Below are 19,666 nucleotides of genomic sequence, written 5' to 3'. Positions count from 1 at the left end.
AGAAGGAAATGGCTGCCATAATATTTGATAAGAGAACATCAGCTAAAACATTATACGCCAACATGGCACAAGTATACATATGTAACAAACCTGCACGTTATGCACGTGTACCCTAGAACTTAAAAGTATAATAATAAAAAAATTGTATTTTTTAAAAGCCAAGCATGGGCTAATATGAAAGTTTAAAATGACTGGGAGCCTAAGACTTAAAAAGAGTTCACAAATATATACTCAAAAACCCTTCATCATGAGCTTCAACTAGATGCTCAAAAGAAAGATTAAAGTCAGGGAAAGAGTGAAAACAGTGCTACTAGGTGGTGCAAGCATGCAGGTTCTGATCAGTGCCACTGGGGAATGAGCAGGAAACCTTACTTGCTTTCCAGGACACTTCTTTCATAGAAAATAAAAGCTTTTAATCCATTGTGGGAGGACACACACACACACACACACACACACAGGTGCAAGCAGAGGTATACTACTTCTGGGGACGAACAGAAACAAAATCCACCTGCCTATGGTGTATGGTGGAGGAATGGAAAACTCTCATATGCAGAAGGCCCAGCAAGATCTGCTGTTTCTCAAAGAGTGACAGAAGCAATAACTATCTAATTCTGGAATACAAGGAGGAAATTCTCTGGGGCTTAAAATGCTTCACCAATACAAAGCAGAGCTCTGGTGTCACTAGAGGAACATCAGGAAACCCTCTGCCACCTAAGACACCACAAATTAAAGGCAATGTTTTACTGCCATATATAGAGGGCATAAATTCAGAGAAAGACCCCACCCACACCCAAAGGCTCAAGAATTATCTAAATCTGACACTGGATAGGAGATTTGATATTGACCAATCAATTCCACCACAAGCCAAGCGCCAAGTAATAATAGCAATCTACTGGTAATAGGGGCAAGGGCATGGAGAAAAAAATCCCTTTATGATACACAAATGCAGCGACTGATGAAAGCTGAGGATGAATTCAGGAATACCAGAAGCAAGCCTCTGATACTCCAGGCCCCATACTAAACACACACTGGAGGATTTGAAAGTTTGGTGCATTGAGACTAATGGTACCAACAAAACCCAAGACAGCTCAATTCCTGGCTAGATTCACTCAGCCTCTGACATTACAGCCTGACAGAAGAGGCATCCCCATTTTAAGGCATAAGTACAATTTACCTACAAGTCTACCTTTCATACATACACAATGTCCAATATTCAGTAAAAAATTGCAGAACTCACCAAAATGCAAGAAACAAATCTCATTGTCATGAGATAAACAGTCTACTTTACCAGAATCAGAAATCAGCAATGATTCATATGCTGGAAATACCAGACAGTGACTTAAAAATAATATGTTAAAAGATCTATGGGGGAATTTTAGAAGAAAGAGGAAGCTTGTAGAAAGAGTCAAATGGAATTTGTTAGAAATAATAAACGCAATACCAGAAGAGAAATAGTCCCTCACTGTGTTCATCAGAAGACTGGACACAGCCGAGGAAACAATCAGCACACCTAAGGATAGGTTGATAGTTTTCTAATCTGAAACAACAAAGATAAAAATGATCTACAATAAAGGAACAAAAAACCCTAAACAAACAAAAAGAGAATAAAGCATTACAGAACTGTGAAATAGTATCAATGGTTTTATGCACATCTAATTGAAATGCCAGGAGAAGAGGGAGAAAATGGCACAGAAAAAATAAATATTTGAAATTTAATGGCTGAGAATTTCCAAAAATAATGGAAGACAACCCAAAATTTCAAGAATCTCTGAGAGCCCCAAGCAGATTGCATGCATTTAAATAGTAAGAATCCACTGAATAAACTATGGATAAAAAATAAATTACAAGGAAAAATACAAACATTTTAAACTGAATATTTATGACTGAGATAAAGCAGTGCTTAAAAGGAAAAATTATAGCAGTATGCACTTATATTAGAAAAGAAAAAAATATATTTAAATCAGTACTGTATGCTTCTACTTTCAAAAAGTGGAAAAAAAAAAAGGCTTCTGGTTCCAAAATGCTGGTAGCTGGCTTCACTGCCTCCCTACCCTTCAATATACAGCACTAAGGTTATAGTCAGGAATATCCCAGAACTCAAGTCTGAGGAAAAGACAGTTCCTGGGGCCATAAAGAACTGAGAAAACTCAGAGCGAACAATAAGAGAATTGGGATTGTGTATCTGTGATACCACTCCCTCCAATCTGCTTGGCACCAAACACAGAAAATCTCCCTTAGACTCCTGGTTTATACACCACAAAAAGTGAGGTCAGGGTGGACAATCAACTTCCCCACCATCTTGATTTTCTTGGCAAGATACCTTTCAACACACCATAAGAAGTGTTGAAAGTGCCTGGAGAGAGATATATCCCTGAATATGGCCAGAGACAAAGTAGGGACGTCCATCTGCAGCCCTGGAAACTCTGCTCTGTAACTCAGCCAAAGGAGACATCAAAGTGACTGTTCAACAGAACCATGCTACAGGAAGTTTGTTCCACAGTTCCCCTGGGCACAAACTCCTAGCCAGTCTTCCCACACTACTGGGATATACCCTTTGAGACCTCCCTCTTTTGGGACTGGAGGCACTATGATTGTTTACTAGAACTGAGGCAAACCTTGGCTTAGGTTGCCATCTAATACCAAAAAGAAGACAGTGATCTAGCAGGGAAAAAATAAAACAGAGAGAGAGAGAATCAACAGGTAAATTACAAAGAACCTCTAAGCAAATGTATCTAATAAAAAACAAAACAAGCCAGAGAAAGATTACTGGAAGAAATAGCTAATCCTTCAATGAAAAGACATATACATACATCCACAAGAAACAACAGCAAGCAAGAAATTATGATTGTCTCAAATGCACAAAGTAAGGATCCAATGACTGACCCTAACAAGACAGTAATATGTGAGCTTTCTGACAAAGAATTCAAAATAGCGGGCGGGGCGGGGGGCGGGGCGGGGAACAACTCAATGATTTCCAAGATAACACAGAAAAGGAGAAAAGGAATTCAGTAGTTTATCAGAGAATTTATTGAAGAGATTGAATAGTTTTTTTAGTTATACCTGATGTAAATGACGAGTTGATGGGTGCTGACGAGTTGATGGGTGCAGCACACCAACATGGCACAAGTATACATATGTAACAAACCTGCACGTTATGCACATGTACCCTAGAACTTAAAGTATAATAAAATAAATAAATAAACAAATACAAATCAAGCAGAAATTTTAGAACTGAGGAATGTATTTGTTGAACTGGAAAATTCCCTAGAGTCTTGCCAGCAGAATGGATACAGCAGAGAGAAAAATCAGTGAGCTTGACTAGACTATTTGACAATACACAGTCAAAGGAGAAAAAAAGAAAAAAGAAAAGAAATGAAGATCACCTACAATATATAGAAAATTCCCTAAAAAATCTAAGAATTACTGGTGTTTAAAAGAGAGTTGAGCAAGAGATATAAAGCTTATTAAAAAAAAAAAGTTAACAGAAATGTTTCCAAAGCTTAAGAGGGAGATAATTAAATAATGAAAATCCGTTGGTAAAAGGAAATGCTAAAAGGAGATAAAATTTTGAAGATATAAAGCTCACTTAAAATAAGTGAACAAACCCAGAATACTGTAATACTGTAACTGTGATGTGCAATACACTCATAACTCTACTGTGCAACCCAAAAGACTAATATATCAAAAACAGCAGTAGCTACAGCAATTGTTAATTATAGGCAATGTAAAAATATATAAATGAAGATAACATAAAGACTAAATATGGGGAAATAGAGTTATAGAGTTTTAAAATTATTTCATTGTTGATACTCTTTTCTTTTTAATCTAAAATAAATTGTCATCTCTTTAAATAACTTGTTATAACTGTAAGATACTTTTAACAAGCCTCATAGTAACCATAATGCAAATACCTATAACAGATTTATTAAAAATAAAAAGCAAAAAATTAAAACATACTACCAGAGAAAATCACTTGACCACAAAGGATGACAGAAAGAAAGGAAGGGAGAGAAGAATTACAAAACAATCAGAAAACAAACAATAAAATGGCAGTAAAAAATTTTACTTATCAATAATAACACTGAATCTAAATTGATTCAATTCTCCCATTAAAAAGCACAGGATAGCTGAATGAATTTTTTAAAAGACTCGATTATAAGCTGCCTACAAGAAACTCATTTCACTTATAAAGACTCACATAGACTGAAAGTAAAGAGGTGGAAAATGTATTCCATGAAACCAGAAAACAAATATAAGCAGGAGTAGCTAGACTTATATCAAATAAAATAGACTGCAAATCCTAAACTATAAGAAGAGACAAAGAATGACACTATATAATGATAAAAGAGTAAATTCAGCAAAAGGATATACCAATTGCAAATATCTATGTACTCAACCGTGGAGCACCCAAATATACAAATTAATTATTATTAAAGAGAAAGTTAGACACCAATACAATAACTGGAGACTTCAACACCATTCTCAGCAATGGACAGCTAATTCAGACAGGACATCAACGAAGAAACATTGGAGTTAAACTACACATCAGACCTAATAGACCTAACTGACATTTATAGAACATTTCACTCCACTCCTGCAGAATATACATTCTTTTCATAAGCACATGGAACGTTCTACAAAATACAGTATCTTAGGCCACAAAACAAGTCTCAACAAATTTTAAAAAGTAGAAATCATATCAAGTATCTTTTCTGACAACAATGGAATAAAATCAGAAATCAATAAAAAAGAGGAGCCTCAGAAGATATACAAAAACATGGAAATTAAACAACATGCTCCTGAATGATCAATGAAGAAATTAAGAAGAAAAGTTTCTGAAACAAATGAAAATGGAAATACAACATACTAGGGTCTTTGGGATACAGCAAATGTAGTACTAAGAGGGACATTTATAGCAATAAACACCTATATTGAAAAGATAGAAAAACTTCCAGCCAGGCACAGTGGCTCACGCCTGTTATCCTAACACTTTGGAAAGCCAAGCTGAGCAGATCGCTTGAGCTGAGGGGTTCAAGGCTAGCCTGGGCAACATGGTTAAACCCCATCTCTACAAATAATACAAAAATTAGCTGGGCATGGTGGTGCATGGCTGTAGTCCCAGCTACTCAGGAGGCTGAGGTTGGAGGAAGACTTGAGCGCAGGAGTTGGATACAGTGAGCCAAAATCGCACCGCTGTGCTCCAGCCTGAGTGATGGAGTGAGACTTTGTCTCAAAAAAATAAATAAATAAAAAAGAAAAGAAAAAAAAAGAAAAGAAAAACCTCAAACAACCTAATGATGCACCTCAAGGAACTAGAAAGGAATAAACCAAACTCAAAAACAGTAGAAGGAATGAAATAGTAAATATCAGAGAAAAAAACATTAAAATTGAAAATAATAAAATAAAAAAGAAGATTTTAAAAAACCAAAAAGTTTTGTTCCAGACTAACTAAAAAAGAGAGAAAAGATACAAATAAATAAAATCAGAAATGAGAAAAGAGAGAAGAATCTGACCACAAAAATAGAAAGCATCATTAAAGACTATTATGAACAGCTATATACCAATAAATTAGAAAACCTATAAGAAATGAATAAATTCCTGGATTCATACAACAAACAGGTATAGAAAAAAACACACCTCAAATAAAAAAGACCATATATAACAAACTTACAGCTAATATTGTACTGAATGGAAAAAATTTAATGGCATTTCCTCTAAGACCTGAAACAAGACAAAGATACCTACTTTCATCATTGTTATTCAGTGTAATACTAGAAGTCCTGGCCAGAGCAACTAGTCAAGAGAAATAAATAAAGGGCATCCAATTTGGAAAAGAAGTTAAATTAGCTATGTTCACAGATGACATGATCTTAAACTTAGACAAACTTAAACACTGCATCAGAAAACTGATAGAACTGACAAATGAATTCTGTAAAATTGCAGGATATAAAATCAACATACATGCATGCCAACAGCAAACAATTTTTTTAAAAGCAAGAAATAAATCCTGTTTATAATAGCTATAAAGAATATAGGCTGGGCACAGTGGCTCATGCCTATAATCCCAGCACTTTGGGAGGCCAAGGTGGGTGGATCACCTGAGATCAGGAGTTCAAGATCAGCCTGGCCAACCTGGTGAAACGCCATCTCTACTTAAAATACAAAAATAAATTAGCCGAGCTTGGTGGTGCAAGCCTATAATCCCAGCTACTCAGGAGGCTGAGGCAGGAAAATCACTTGAACCCGGGAGGCGGTGGTTGCAGTGAGCCTGGATTGTGCCACTGCACTCCAGCCTGGACAACAGAGAGAGACTCCATCAAAAAAAAAAAAAAGAAAAAAAGAAATAAAAGAAAAAGAATATAAAAATCTAGGAATTTAACCTAAGAAGCAAAAGATCTATACAAAGAAAACTGTAAAACACAATGTGAGAAATTGAAGAGGACACAAAAATTGAAAGATATTACATATTCATGCATTAGAAGAACAAATATTTAATAATTAAAATGACAATATGACCAAATGCACTTTAAAGATTCAATCCTGGTCCTTTCAAATTACCAATGACATTCTTCACAGGAACAAACATACAAAAAATCCTAAAATTTATATGGAATTACTAAAGAGCCCAAATAGCCTAAGCAATCCTGATAAAAAACAACAAAGCTGGAGGCATCACACTTTCTGACTTCAGAATATACTACAAAACTACAGTAATCAAATCAGCATGTTAATACCATAAATACAGACACCTAGACAAATACAACAGAATACAGAACCCAGATATGAGTCAATGCATTTACACCTAACTCATTTCAACAAGGGAGCCAAGAACATGCAATAGGGAAAAGACAGTATCTTCAATAAACAGTGATAGGAAAACTGGATATGCAGAAGAATGAAACTAGACTTGTATTGTTCACCATATACAAAAGTCAAATAAAAATAGATTAAAGACTTTAAAATAAGTCCAAAAATTATGAAACTACTAGAAGAAAATATTGGAAAAATATTTCAGGACATAAATCTTGGCAAATATATTTTATGTAAGATCTCAAAAGCATGAGCAACCAAGGCAAAAATAGAAAAATGGGATTACATCAAGCTGAAAAGCTTCTGCATAGCTTTGTATCCATTGTTGACAGGAAACTATCAACAAAGAGAGGCCACAGCCTACTGAATGGGGGAAAATATTTGCAACTATCCATCTGCCAAGGAGTTAATAACCAGCATATATAAGGAGCTCAAACAATTCAATAGCAAATTCATCATCATCATCATCATCATCATCCAATTTTTAAAATAGGCAAAAGATATGAATATACATTACTCAAAAGAAGACATAGAAATAGCCAACAGGTATATTAACAAATCCTCAGTATCACAAGTCAGAAAAATGTAAATCAAAACCACAATGAGATATTTCACTCTAGTTAAAATGGCTTTTATCAAAAAGATGGGATAACAGATGCTTGCAAGGATGTAGAGAAAGAGGAACCCTCATACATTGTTGGTGGGGATGTAAATTAGTACAGCAACTAATGGAAAATTGTGTGGAGGTTCCTTAAAATACTAAAAATAAAATTACCATATGATTCATCAATTCCAGTACTGATTATATGTTCAAAAGAAAGAAAGTCAATCTACTGAAGAGATATCTGTACTACCATATTTATCACAGTATCTTATTTTGCAATATGAATCACAGTATTCAGAATAGGCCAAATAAGAAATCAACCTAATTGCCCATCAAGGTGTAAATGGATAAAGAAAATATCCTGTATATGTACATGTATATGTATATGTGTGTGTATATGTGTGTGTGTGTGTGTGTGTGTGTACAATGGAATATTATTCAGCCATAAAATAGAACAAAATCTTGTCATTTGCAGCAACTTGGATAGAACTGGAGGTCATAATGTTAAGTGAAATACAGCCAAGCACAGGAAGACAGATGCTGTATGTTCTCATTCATATTTGGGAGCTAAAAAAGTGGATCTCATTAAGATAAGAGAGTAGATTGGTGGTCACCAGAGGTGGAGAAAAGTAGGGCAAAGGGAGTTATGAAGAGAGATTGCAATCAGTACAAATATAAATGTGATAGAAGAAATAAGACTTCATGTTTGATAGAGCAGTAGCGCAACTATAGTTTACAAGGATCTATTGTATATTTTAAAATAGCCAGAAGGAAATAAATAAAATATTTCTAGCATAAAGAAAAAAATATTTAAGGCAATGAATTTCACAGTTACATTGATTTTATCTTTCCGTTTTATATCAACATGTTGAATTATCACATGTACTCTGAAAATATATACATCTATTATGTATCAATAAAAAAAACTTTTAAAAGAAAGTAGCAAAAAAATAGAGCAAATGAAACCTAAAGTGGGCCAATGGGAAGAATTAATCAAGATAAAAATTAAATGAAATAGTCAACTGAAAAACAGTAGAGAAAACAAATGAGACCAAAGCTTCTTTGAAAATATCAATAAAATAGATAAATCTCTGATTAAACTGGGAGAATAAACAAAACAGTAATATCTGAACCAAAGGAGGAAACACCATTATAAGCCCTACAGACATTATCGGAATAATAAGCAATTATTATTTTAAAACGTCAAAAAGATGATAGCTAGATTAAATGGACAGATTGCATGAATCACACAAAATATGATAGTCCGTGTAAGGAAAATGATATTCTCAATAGTTCTATATTATTTAAAAATTCCAATTTTAAGTAAAAATCTACCCATAAGGAACTCTTCTAGCCCAAATAAACTCACTAGCAAATTACACCAAAATTTTAATATCAGTTGTACACAAACTCTTCTAAGAATTTGAAGAGGATGGAATACTGGTCATCTGATATTATGAGACCATCATTTCCCTGATATCAACACTATTACAAGAAAAGAAAACTACCTACTGATGTTGCTCATGGAAATAGATGCAATAATCTTAAGAAAATATGTACAAACCAAATCTAGTAATACAAAAAATGTAATATATCGTTAGCAAATGGAGTTTATCCCAGGAATGCAAAGCTAGTTCAACATGTGCAAATCAATCTAAGTAATTCACCACATAAACATCATAAAAATGAAAAAAAAATAGTAATCTCAGTAGAAGCACAAAAATCATTTGAGAGAATTGCATTCTCATTTAAGATAAAAACTCTTAATACACTAGGAATAATGGGTTATTCCTAAATCTGATGGCAGCCATCTAACAAAAACCTTTACCTAATATTATATTTAACAGAAACAAAGCAAATACTTTTCCCCTAAGACTGAGAACAAGGTAGGAATATATGCTATCATTATTTCTATTTAATATTTTACATGAGGTACTAGACAGTTCAATAAATCAAAAAAACAAAAACAAAAATAAATATATATAGATTGGAAATGGAGAAAATAAAACTGTCTTTATCAGCTGATGGCATTTCCATACATAGAAAAAGTCCCAAGTAATCTATCAAAAGCTTCTACAAGTAAGGAGTGAGCTTCTCAGTGTTTCAGGATACAAGGTCAATATATAAAAACAAACAAAACAAAAATATTATTCATTCACTAGCTACACACAATTAGAAATTTAACTTTTAAAATATTACAATGATGTAAAAAGTAAAGATAAATCCAATAATAAATATGCAACATTCGTAAGACTCTAAACTACTACATGAAGAAAAATATTGATGAAAAAAGTGTTTAAAAGATCCAAATAAAAGGAGATAGATACTATATTTATTAATTGGATTAGTCAGCGTTGTTAGGGTATCAGTTCTTCTCCAGCTGTTCTGTGGATTTGATGCAAGCTGAATCAAAATTGTAGCACATTCTTTGAGAAACTGACAAATGGATTCTAACATTTAAATAGAAAAAAAACAGGTCCAGAATACTCCAAACAATTTTTAAAAAGTTGGAAAACCCACATAAACTGATTTTAAGACTCAATTTGAAGTTACAATAAACATCACAGTACTATGTTTGTGTACAGATAGATTTTTACATCAAGTGAACACAAGAGGAATTCCAAAAATTTAGCACCTCACCCCCGATACCCATGTGTGGTTAATTAATAAAATAACTTAATGGAGAATCATTTTTCCATCAAGGCAGCATTTGGTGGTTTGATGAGCAATTTAGCAGAGAGGGAGGGAGGGAGGGAGGGAAAAGAGCGAAAGAAGAAAATAAAATAATAAAGAATGAAAGAAAGATAACAAAGCCATCTTTAAACCCTACCTGCCAACGTACAACTCGATAGGAACCAACCAAACAAATACAAGTTGGACAAAATATTTTAAGACACTATATAAAAAATACTCATTTAAAGATTCTCATAATTAATCATTAGAAAAACAGAAAATAACAGCAGTACACATTAACTTCAATGGCTAAAACAAAATAAAAGACACAAAATTTACAATACCAAATGATGACCAATGTGCAAAACCATTGAAACTGTCATATATTGTTGGTTGAAATGAAAAGTAGTATAATCACTATGGAAAAGAGTTTGGAAGTTTCTTAGAAATTGAAACATAGCTTTGTTATACTACCCAGCAATCCCACTCAGTAAGTATTTACACAAGAGAAATAAAAATGTATGTCCACACAAAGACCTGTATAGTATATTAATGTTTATAGAAGCTGTGTTAGCTTTCTACAGCTGACATAACACATACTCCAAACTTGACAACTTAATACAGCAGAAATTTTTTGTCACACAGTTATGGATGCCAGAAGTTATGGATGTTAAGGTGCTGACAGGGTTGGCTCCTCCTGGAATCTCTAAGGAAGAATCCATTCCATTCCTCTCTGCTAGCTTCTGGTGGTTATTGGTAATCCTCAATTAGCCCTCCTTGGCTTGTGACACATTATTGAATCTCTGCATCCAACTTTATATAGCCTTCTCCCTCTGTGTCACTGTGTGTTTGCTCCTTCTGTATTTCACAGAAGGACATCCATCATTGATTCATGACCCACCCTAATTTAAGATGATCTTGTTTCAAGATTCTTACCTTAATTCTATCTGCAAAGGCCCTTATTTGAAATAAGATCACATCCTGAAGTTCTGGGTGGACATATCTTTTGGAATGCCACATTCAACCCTCTATAGAGGTTTTGTTCATGAAAACGAAAATCTGGAAAAGCCCAATACCCTTCAACTGGTGAAGGGATAAAAAAAGTTGCAGAACACCTTACTACTTGGCAATAAACAGAATGAACTACTAATACATGTAACAAAAAGGATATATCAGAAAGGCCTATGCTAAGTGAGAAATTCCAGATGCAAAAACCTACATATGCTATGATTTCATTTATGTTGCTTCTGAAAAAGGCTTAAAATTGATTTTTTTAAGACGAAAATCGATCAGTAGTTGCCAGGAATTGGGATGAGAGATGGAAATTGACACAAGAGCATACTTTCTGGGATGATGAAAATGATCAATAATTTAATCGTTTTGGTAGTTATATATCTGTATATTTGCCAATGTTCATAATAGTTTAGACCAATCAATTCTCAAGCTAAGGAGAGTCTACTATATTAAATAAGAAATGAGAAGATACTAAATTTTGAGCAAAAATGTTAATCTTCTTAATATATTAGAAACAAAAAAAATTATTTGTAGGATGATTTAGGACATGCAAAGCCAAAAAGGAAGGAGATCAATTCTAGGAGTCTGAGCAGAAAATGTCAGCCTGGATGCTGCTTGTGGCAGAGGCATTGGAAAGTAAGCACTGTCAGGACACACAACCACCCAGATATCTAATAGGAATCTCAAATTTAACATAGCTAAAACAAACACCTAATCTTCTCTCTCAAATATGCATCTCCCACAATCTATCCCATCTCAAGAAAGAGCAACATGACTATTCCAGTTGCTCTGATCCAAAACGCAAGAGTCATCTTTGACTTTTATCTCTCAATCCCACATCTCCATTCATCAGAAAATCCTGCAAGCTCCATCTTTAACATTTATTCAGTCTCACTTCTCAATAACTTCATTGAAGGCATCCAGGTCTAAGATTCCAACATCACTCTCCTAATTTCTGCAATTGCTCTCTAACTGAACTTCTACTCCTGTCCTTATCCTTTCCAGTTTTTCCTACATTTATAAACACAATCATTCTTTTAAGACATAAATCAGATTATTTAACTTTTCTGTGCAAAAGCCTCCAATGGCTTTCTTTCTCCTCAAATCTAGGGTCCTACAACAGCCTAAAGGACCGTAGATAATTTGGTCTTCTAGTTCTCCTGACCTTATCTCTTACCACTCTTCTTCTAGTTTAATCTCCTTTAGTAATACTGGTCATTTCACTGTTCCTTAAGCATGAATAGCTATGCTCCTACTTCAAGGTTTTTGTTTTTACTGTTCTCTGAGTTGCTTCAGCTATTCTTCTAGAAAGATGCAAGGCTCAATCCCTCACTTCCTTCGATGTTTATTAAAATATTATCTTTACAATAAAACCTTTCTTGAATACCCTATTTACAATTGTACCCCTCATCCTAAGCGCTCTTTATTCTTTTTCCCAACTTATTTTTTCTTAATATTTCCCCTTATCTGAGATAACATATATTATATACAAAATAATATGTGCCTTATTTTTGAATTTCATTGATTCAAAGATGTGGAAATTTACATTTATAGGACATTTTAACATCTCTGAAATGAAAATGACTCCCAATGGATGGAGTCTTATTTTAACTGGTAGCATGCTTTATGGTGATACTTGAAATAATTATGTATTTAAAAATCACTGGCATCTTAGATTTAATTAAATATTCAATTAAATATGGCAAAATATTTATTGTTTATTTCTCCTGATGATAATATAAATTCTAAGCTTGGTGCCATGGTTTGAATGTCCCTTTCAAAATTCATGTTGAAACTTAATCCTCATTTTGGTAGCATTAAGAGATAGGTTCTTTTGAGAAGTGATTAACTCATGAGGGCTCTGCCTTCATAAGTGGTCTAATGCCTTTTAAAAGGGCCAGAGGGAACTAGCTCAGGCTTTTTTGCTCTTCTGCCTTCTGACATACAAGGAAAAGGTCACAGACTGAGCAGAGAGGCCCTATCTTGGAAGCAGAGAACAGGGCCCTCACCAACACTGAAACCCCTGACGCTTAGATTTTGAACTTCTCTGCCTCCAAAACTGTGAGAAATTAATTTCTATTATTTATAAATTACTCAGTTTTGATATTCTGTTATGGCATCACAAAAGAACTAGACAAAAAGATCTTTGTCTGTCTCATTTACTGCTATATCCCCATGTCCTAGAATTGTGCCTGGATAATAGTAAGTGTTCAATAAATGTTCATCCAATAGATATTGAATAAAAATATTAAATGAATAAATGGATGAATAGTGACTATTAAAGAGGAAGGTACAGAGGAAGTATGGGGCAATGAATTGGATGGGGGAAGTAATAGTATGTATGACTATAGGGCTTAATACAAGTCCTGAAGCCTAGACATTGGAATATAGGGTCAAAGAGTTACCAGTAATAGGGAAATTAGGAGAAAAAACTTCCCTGTGATTGAATGAGGAGAAAAGAATTTTGTGTGGATAGTGTTGCATTGGAAATCTGGGGCTAGACTTTAAAAAAAAAAAGTAAAGTTATGAGGATTGATGTCATCTGCTTTGAAAGGAGATGAAATATAGAAGTGAATGGAGCTCCAAGAGGTGTGTAACAAAAGAAAAAAAGGAGGGAGATGAAATCATCCTGAACAGCCACTGTTACTACAAGAAAAAAAAGGAAAATGACCTAGTGGAGGATTCAGAGATTGATCAGAAAAGAAGGAGTAGGATGAAGTGAGATAAGGTAAAATCTCACTTTGTCAAAAAGATCTCTGCATTACTAATTCTGTTTTGATTAATAAGTGGCTCTTTAACCTTCAAAGCCAGACTTCATAATTATGCCCTTTTTGGATCTTTCTCTGACTCTTTTTCTTCTCTCCTCACATAACAGCTCTCTCTCTTGTTGTGTTGCTTCTTTCCTTCTTTGATAGTAGCATTATCGTAATACATAATAGTCAGTTATTTTGGGTTTGTCTTTCCAGTTCTTTGGAAATGTCTTGGGGGTGGGACCACATCTTGGCCATCTTTGTAGCACTATTGCCAGGTACACTGCCTGGAACATAATAGCACTGAATGAATGTTTGCTGAATAAAGTATCAGACAAATAAGCAACTCTTCATGGTAGGCAGATTGCATATTTTGATCCCATTTTATAAAGGCAGAATTAAGGTGTGAAGAAATTAGACAGAAATAGATGATGCTCAAAATGGGTAATTTGATGAGAGTTTAGTAACAGGACTGCTTAAAAGGAATGGACAGGTGTAGAGGAACCACAAAGGTTAGAGCACACCCCTGGGGATTAATGGTTACTAGAACCTAGAGAAAAAAACTCTGATAAAAAGAAGACTGTCTTTACAGGAGCAATGACCCTCTGGTAAGGGAATTAGCCAGCACTTGGTAATCCTGCAGGGTGAGAACCAACCTCATTCACTTATTTCACTATACATCTCTTGTGGGTTAACCCCTCTGGTCAAACCCAGCTGTCAACCAGAAGGCAAGGAAGCTCAAGCAGTTCATAGAGGTAGGTTTCCCAAGGCAAAATTGGGTAAAAAGCAGAGGTGTCACTGAAGAGAAAAAGGGAAAATGCTCACAAGGGAAGCCAAGTAACTTTTACAAAGTCACTTTGGCTCATAACTGACAAAATCAGAAATCAAATTCAGATCTTTTGGCTCCAAACCTAATTATATTTTTCACTACAATATGTAACTACCTTGTCTAAATGCTATATAGAGACTAAATATTATGATATGGCCTGAGAAAATTTAACAAACTATGAGTTATATTTAAAAAAAATAATTACATCAATTCAAATGATTTTATGAAATAAATGGGGATTACTTATTTAAAAAAAGAAGCCCACAGGCTAAATTCACTGGTCACTTGTCTTTGTAAACCAAGTTTTATTGGAACACAGACACACATTTGTTGATGTGTTGTCCATGGTTGCCTTTGCACTATAACTGCAAAGTTGAGTTAATTAAGACAGACATCATAAAGCTTACAAAGCCTGAAGTATTTTCTATGTAACTCTTTACAAACAAACAAAAAATTACTGCCCTTGCTTTACAGAAGGAGAAGAGTTGAGGTTGTTCTTACAACTGAACTTAGCATTCTTGGTAAATTCAGGGATAAAATCCACAGAAGAGAAAGACAACTTAGTGTAGCATTATGACCATCAGAGTTGGTAGACTGGTTTGAACTTTACCTCCACAGTTTACTAACTGTATGACTTTGAGTAAGTTATTTAATCTCTCTAAGCTTTAATTTCTTCAATTAGAAAATATTGTTTAATAATATTATCTTATAAGGCTATTGTGAAGATTAAGTGACAACGTAGGCATTCCAGAAATCCCAAATCTTATTATTGTGACTGTTGCTTTGTGGGATGAAGAAATAATAATGATTAGGAATCATAAAGTATTACACACATTGTTTTAAGAAAGAAAGTTTTTATTTATATGCCAGTAAAATTGCATAAACATATTAAATTACAATGTTATATTTTTATGCCAAGGATTAGTAGATGAGTTGATACGAAATAAACCCCATTCTTGTGGAAGAATATGTTGTAGCCACATATTCTCCTTGGACAAGGGAATTGATATAACCACTTTCTTCTCTGTCCTTAGACAAGGTAATTGGTCTCCTGCCTAAGAGCTTATGTGTGAAAGTTTGACAATTGTTTCCTAATTATGCTGGTGATGGATTGATGAGACCTGGCATATGCTATTCCAATTACTGGTCATTGAGTCTTTTCAAAGAGCTGGATATTAGGGTAGGAGGTAAGCTTGGGCAAGTCACAGAGTTTAGATCAATCAGTCAGATGACCAATTCTGTGTTTGAACTCCCTCAACACACCAGTAAATGAATAGCATGTGAATTTGGTGTCAAGTAATAGGTGAGCAGAAAAATATAAATGGATGGATGGATAGATAGATAGATAGATAGATAGATAGATAGATAGATAGATAGATAAATAGATAGATAGATAGATAGATAGATAGATAGATAGATAGATAGATAGATAGATAGATAGATAAAGGATTTCATTTGGCCCTTCGATTATCTCCTCCAGGAGTGTCTCTGGTGTTAAGTCCTATGCTCTTTGAATTATGGAAACAGAGTACTTTCTTATTTCTAGTGGAGTATTCTGGAGCAGATGTAAAGTGCTTATCACAGTGCCAGTATCTAGAAAATAATAAACATTCAATATACTGTATCAATTATCTTTACAGAGAAAACTAAAGATATTAAAAAGCAGACTGGACAATGTAATGGGGACAATTGGAGGGAGGCAAAAATGTCCTATAAGGAGGAGTCTTGTAATGCAACTTTTTCAATACAACTAAGAATTAGCAGGTAAAGGAGATAGAGAAAGAGAGGAAGGATATTTGTAGGTTCTGTTTTGCCACTACAAGGCATTATATAACTTGCTGAGCAGAATGTGCCTTGAATAGAACACCTAATGCTTAATCCTTGTATCTGAGATCATCTGTCCAAGCAGTGAGCCCTGAACAGAGACCTTACCTGCTACTTAGGCCCAGAAAAAGGGCTACTCAGGGAAGTGACCACACTTAGCCATTGTTTCATTTATTTGAAATACTTTATCATAGAGTGTGTGTTAGTCCATTCGCATTGCTGTAAAGGAATATCTGAGACTCGGTAATTTATAAATAAGACAGATTCGTTTGACGTACTGTTCTGCAGGCTGTACAGGCACAACACTGATGCAGAACAGGTGAGCCCCAACATTGCAGCTTAGCCAAGGAGGGTTCTTGGTTTTGCCCAGGAAAGGATACAAGGGCAAGTCAGTAGTGTCAGACAACAATCTTTTATTGAATGGCACTTCTCCTTGAAAAGCAGGGCTAATTCATAGGCAATATGCCCAGAGTCAGGAACATATGGGCTCTTGGCAACTGTATTGGCTCTCAGCAACTGTATTGACTCTCAGTAAACCCAATTTAAATTGCATGCACATTAAGGGGTATGTCAATGCAAATTGAGAGGTGGGTCATTTAGAAATTTTTTCTAGAAAAGGGGCAGTAAGTTCTGGGTCTTACCATTGCAATTGCAAACTGTCATGGTGCTAATGGGAGCGTCTTATGTCAGTGAACAATGAGGGTACCTAGGGATTGCTTTCATCACCATTTGCTGGTTCCTGATGGTTTCTTCACTTCATCCTGTCTGGACCAGATCCTGTTTTGGTCAGCAGGGTTGTGACTAGAAAAAAGTCCTTATGGTCTCCTACCTCATTTCCCACTTGGAGATAAGATATTTCTCCTTAATATTACAGGAACTGAAAAAGGGTGGTGGTCTATCTTCCATAACAGCTTCTTGTCAATTTTATGCGTGTAGGCCCTGCCTAGCATTGGAGGTATGTGAATCTCTAGATAACTGATCTAGGGACCAACAGTAGGATGTTTTCATTTTCCAGGTCAGCAGACAGGATGGATTGGAAGCTTTGTGCTAGCATCATCTTTATGTGGAATCTAGAAGATATAAAATTTATTAGGAGGTTAAACAAGTAAATTGCAATTAGGCAGAAGAGAAGAATTAATGCTACTATGTCCACCCACAGAATCAATTATTTAACTACATATTTGTAAAACAAACTTAAGTTTTCTAGAGTTTTCAAATGCAGGTTGTGGTGTCCTTCCTTTATCTCTGTAGGGATTCATAAGAAACAGTTTAACTCTGGACAGTTGTACCCGATTAGTGATGTCCTGAAGTTTAACAGCAGTAGGGGTACTTAACAATACCTGATAAGGACCCTTTTATTTTGGTTCTAATTAATCATCAGGTGATCTTTTTTTAAAGATTTTAGGAAGACTAAGTCTTCTAGTTGAAGAGGGGAGCTATATTTTCATTTGTGGGAAAGGGCAATACTTTGATTTCAGAATTATTGAAAGGCATTTAAATCTGGCTTAAATTTCAAGGGGGAGCATGGTGAGGTGTGTCTGACCCCTGGTTTCCTGTAATGACCTGAGTTAGTGTTTTTATTTTTAGGTTTCTTTGGCATTTCTTTTGGCCAATTAAACATTCTAGGCCAGATGAGAATGAAGGTGGGAAGGTATCTCTAGTCCTTAAACTTATTTTAAGCAATGTGAGAGTCAAAATCTAAAAGCCAAAAATAAGGTTACACATCAAGAAAAACCAAAAGCATAGACTCAAGATATTACGGGGAAAATATGTCTCTCATAGTCCTCTAAGACAAAATGCTTTAGCATCAGGTCACAAAAACAGTCAGAGCTGGAGGAGAAAAACTCACAGGAGCTGACAAAAAAAAAAAAAAAAAAAAAAAAAAAGCTAAAGGATAAACACATCATCATAATCCTTCTTATAGAGAAAAAGAGATGAAAGCAGCAAGATGCAACAACAGTTAAATCTCTGAGATACAAATCCAACAATTTTTAAAATAAACTATTTATAACATTACAGGAAACATTTCTGATAATTTAACAAATAAATACCTTCCTCCTCATGTCAGGGACAGATTGAATAAGGGGCAGAGGCTGGCATGTCGGGGCTGTCACTTTGACATCCCAGATGCTGATCTTGTGACACTCTCTTGTTGGGTAACCCTGAGGTGGCAGGGGGCTTAAAGCAGCCATTAGTAATTGTACTTTTTGGTTATTTCTTTTGGCTTTTTTTCACCTCTTTTGCAGTGTCCCTAGTGTAAACTTTATAGGCGACATTTAAGAGTTGGCTCATAGGAGTTTGAGGTTTCAATGCTGCTTTTTGTAGCTTCCTCCTCAAGTCAGGGGCAGACTGAGTAATAAAACATATTCCCAGAAAAGAGTGCCCTTCTAGGGAGTCGGGTCTGCATTAATGTATTTCCTGAGTTCCTCAACCAAATGACCCTGAAACCAAGTGGGATTCTTGTCTTCTTCCTGAGGTATTTCTCTAACCTTGTTACAATTGACTGGCTTCACCACATACTTTTTCTTTTTTTTTTTTTTTTTAATGCCATGGCACAGCAAGCAGTTGACAACACTTGCGAGTCATAAAAAGTTAAAGAACATGATCAACTTAACCTCTCTATGCTCTTTTCTGGTTTCTCTGAAAAGTAGTCATATTTTTCCCTGTACAAAGTCAAATCACACATAAAAAATGGCACATGAACTCTAAGATTTACCTCATTTTCATCAGCTACCTCCCACAATGGACACAGATGTGATTTTAAGGGTTGATATGGAACCCCATTCTTCCTGGTACTGGTTTGGCTTACTTCTTGATCAGTAGAACGTATAGGCTGTGGCTTGCTGGATAAGTGGGATGGGTGCCTGATGATCTTGGGGTGGAATCCTTCATTAGAATATGGGTGGGACCCACCTCAGAACTGGGGGACTAAAGAGACTCTGGAGAGGGTATTAGCCTTCTAGAGGGAATCTAGGAGAAGATTCCTTAGGAATGGTTTCCTGGAAGTACCATGAGCCAGTAAATGGTCATAAAAGCCTGAACATAAGGGTCCTCTTCTCATTTCCCTTCCTTTTTACAGAATAAGTATAGTTGTAAAATAACATTATAATTAATAGAAGCATATTTAGGCCAGATCTCTTGGTTTTCTAATTTGTATTGAAT

Source organism: Mandrillus leucophaeus, unplaced genomic scaffold (assembly GCF_000951045.1).
Source record: "Mandrillus leucophaeus isolate KB7577 unplaced genomic scaffold, Mleu.le_1.0 Scaffold276, whole genome shotgun sequence".
NCBI classification, from domain to species: domain Eukaryota; kingdom Metazoa; phylum Chordata; class Mammalia; order Primates; family Cercopithecidae; genus Mandrillus; species Mandrillus leucophaeus.
The sequence above is the reverse complement of the archived record's forward strand: the minus strand, read 5'-3'. Positions refer to the sequence as shown.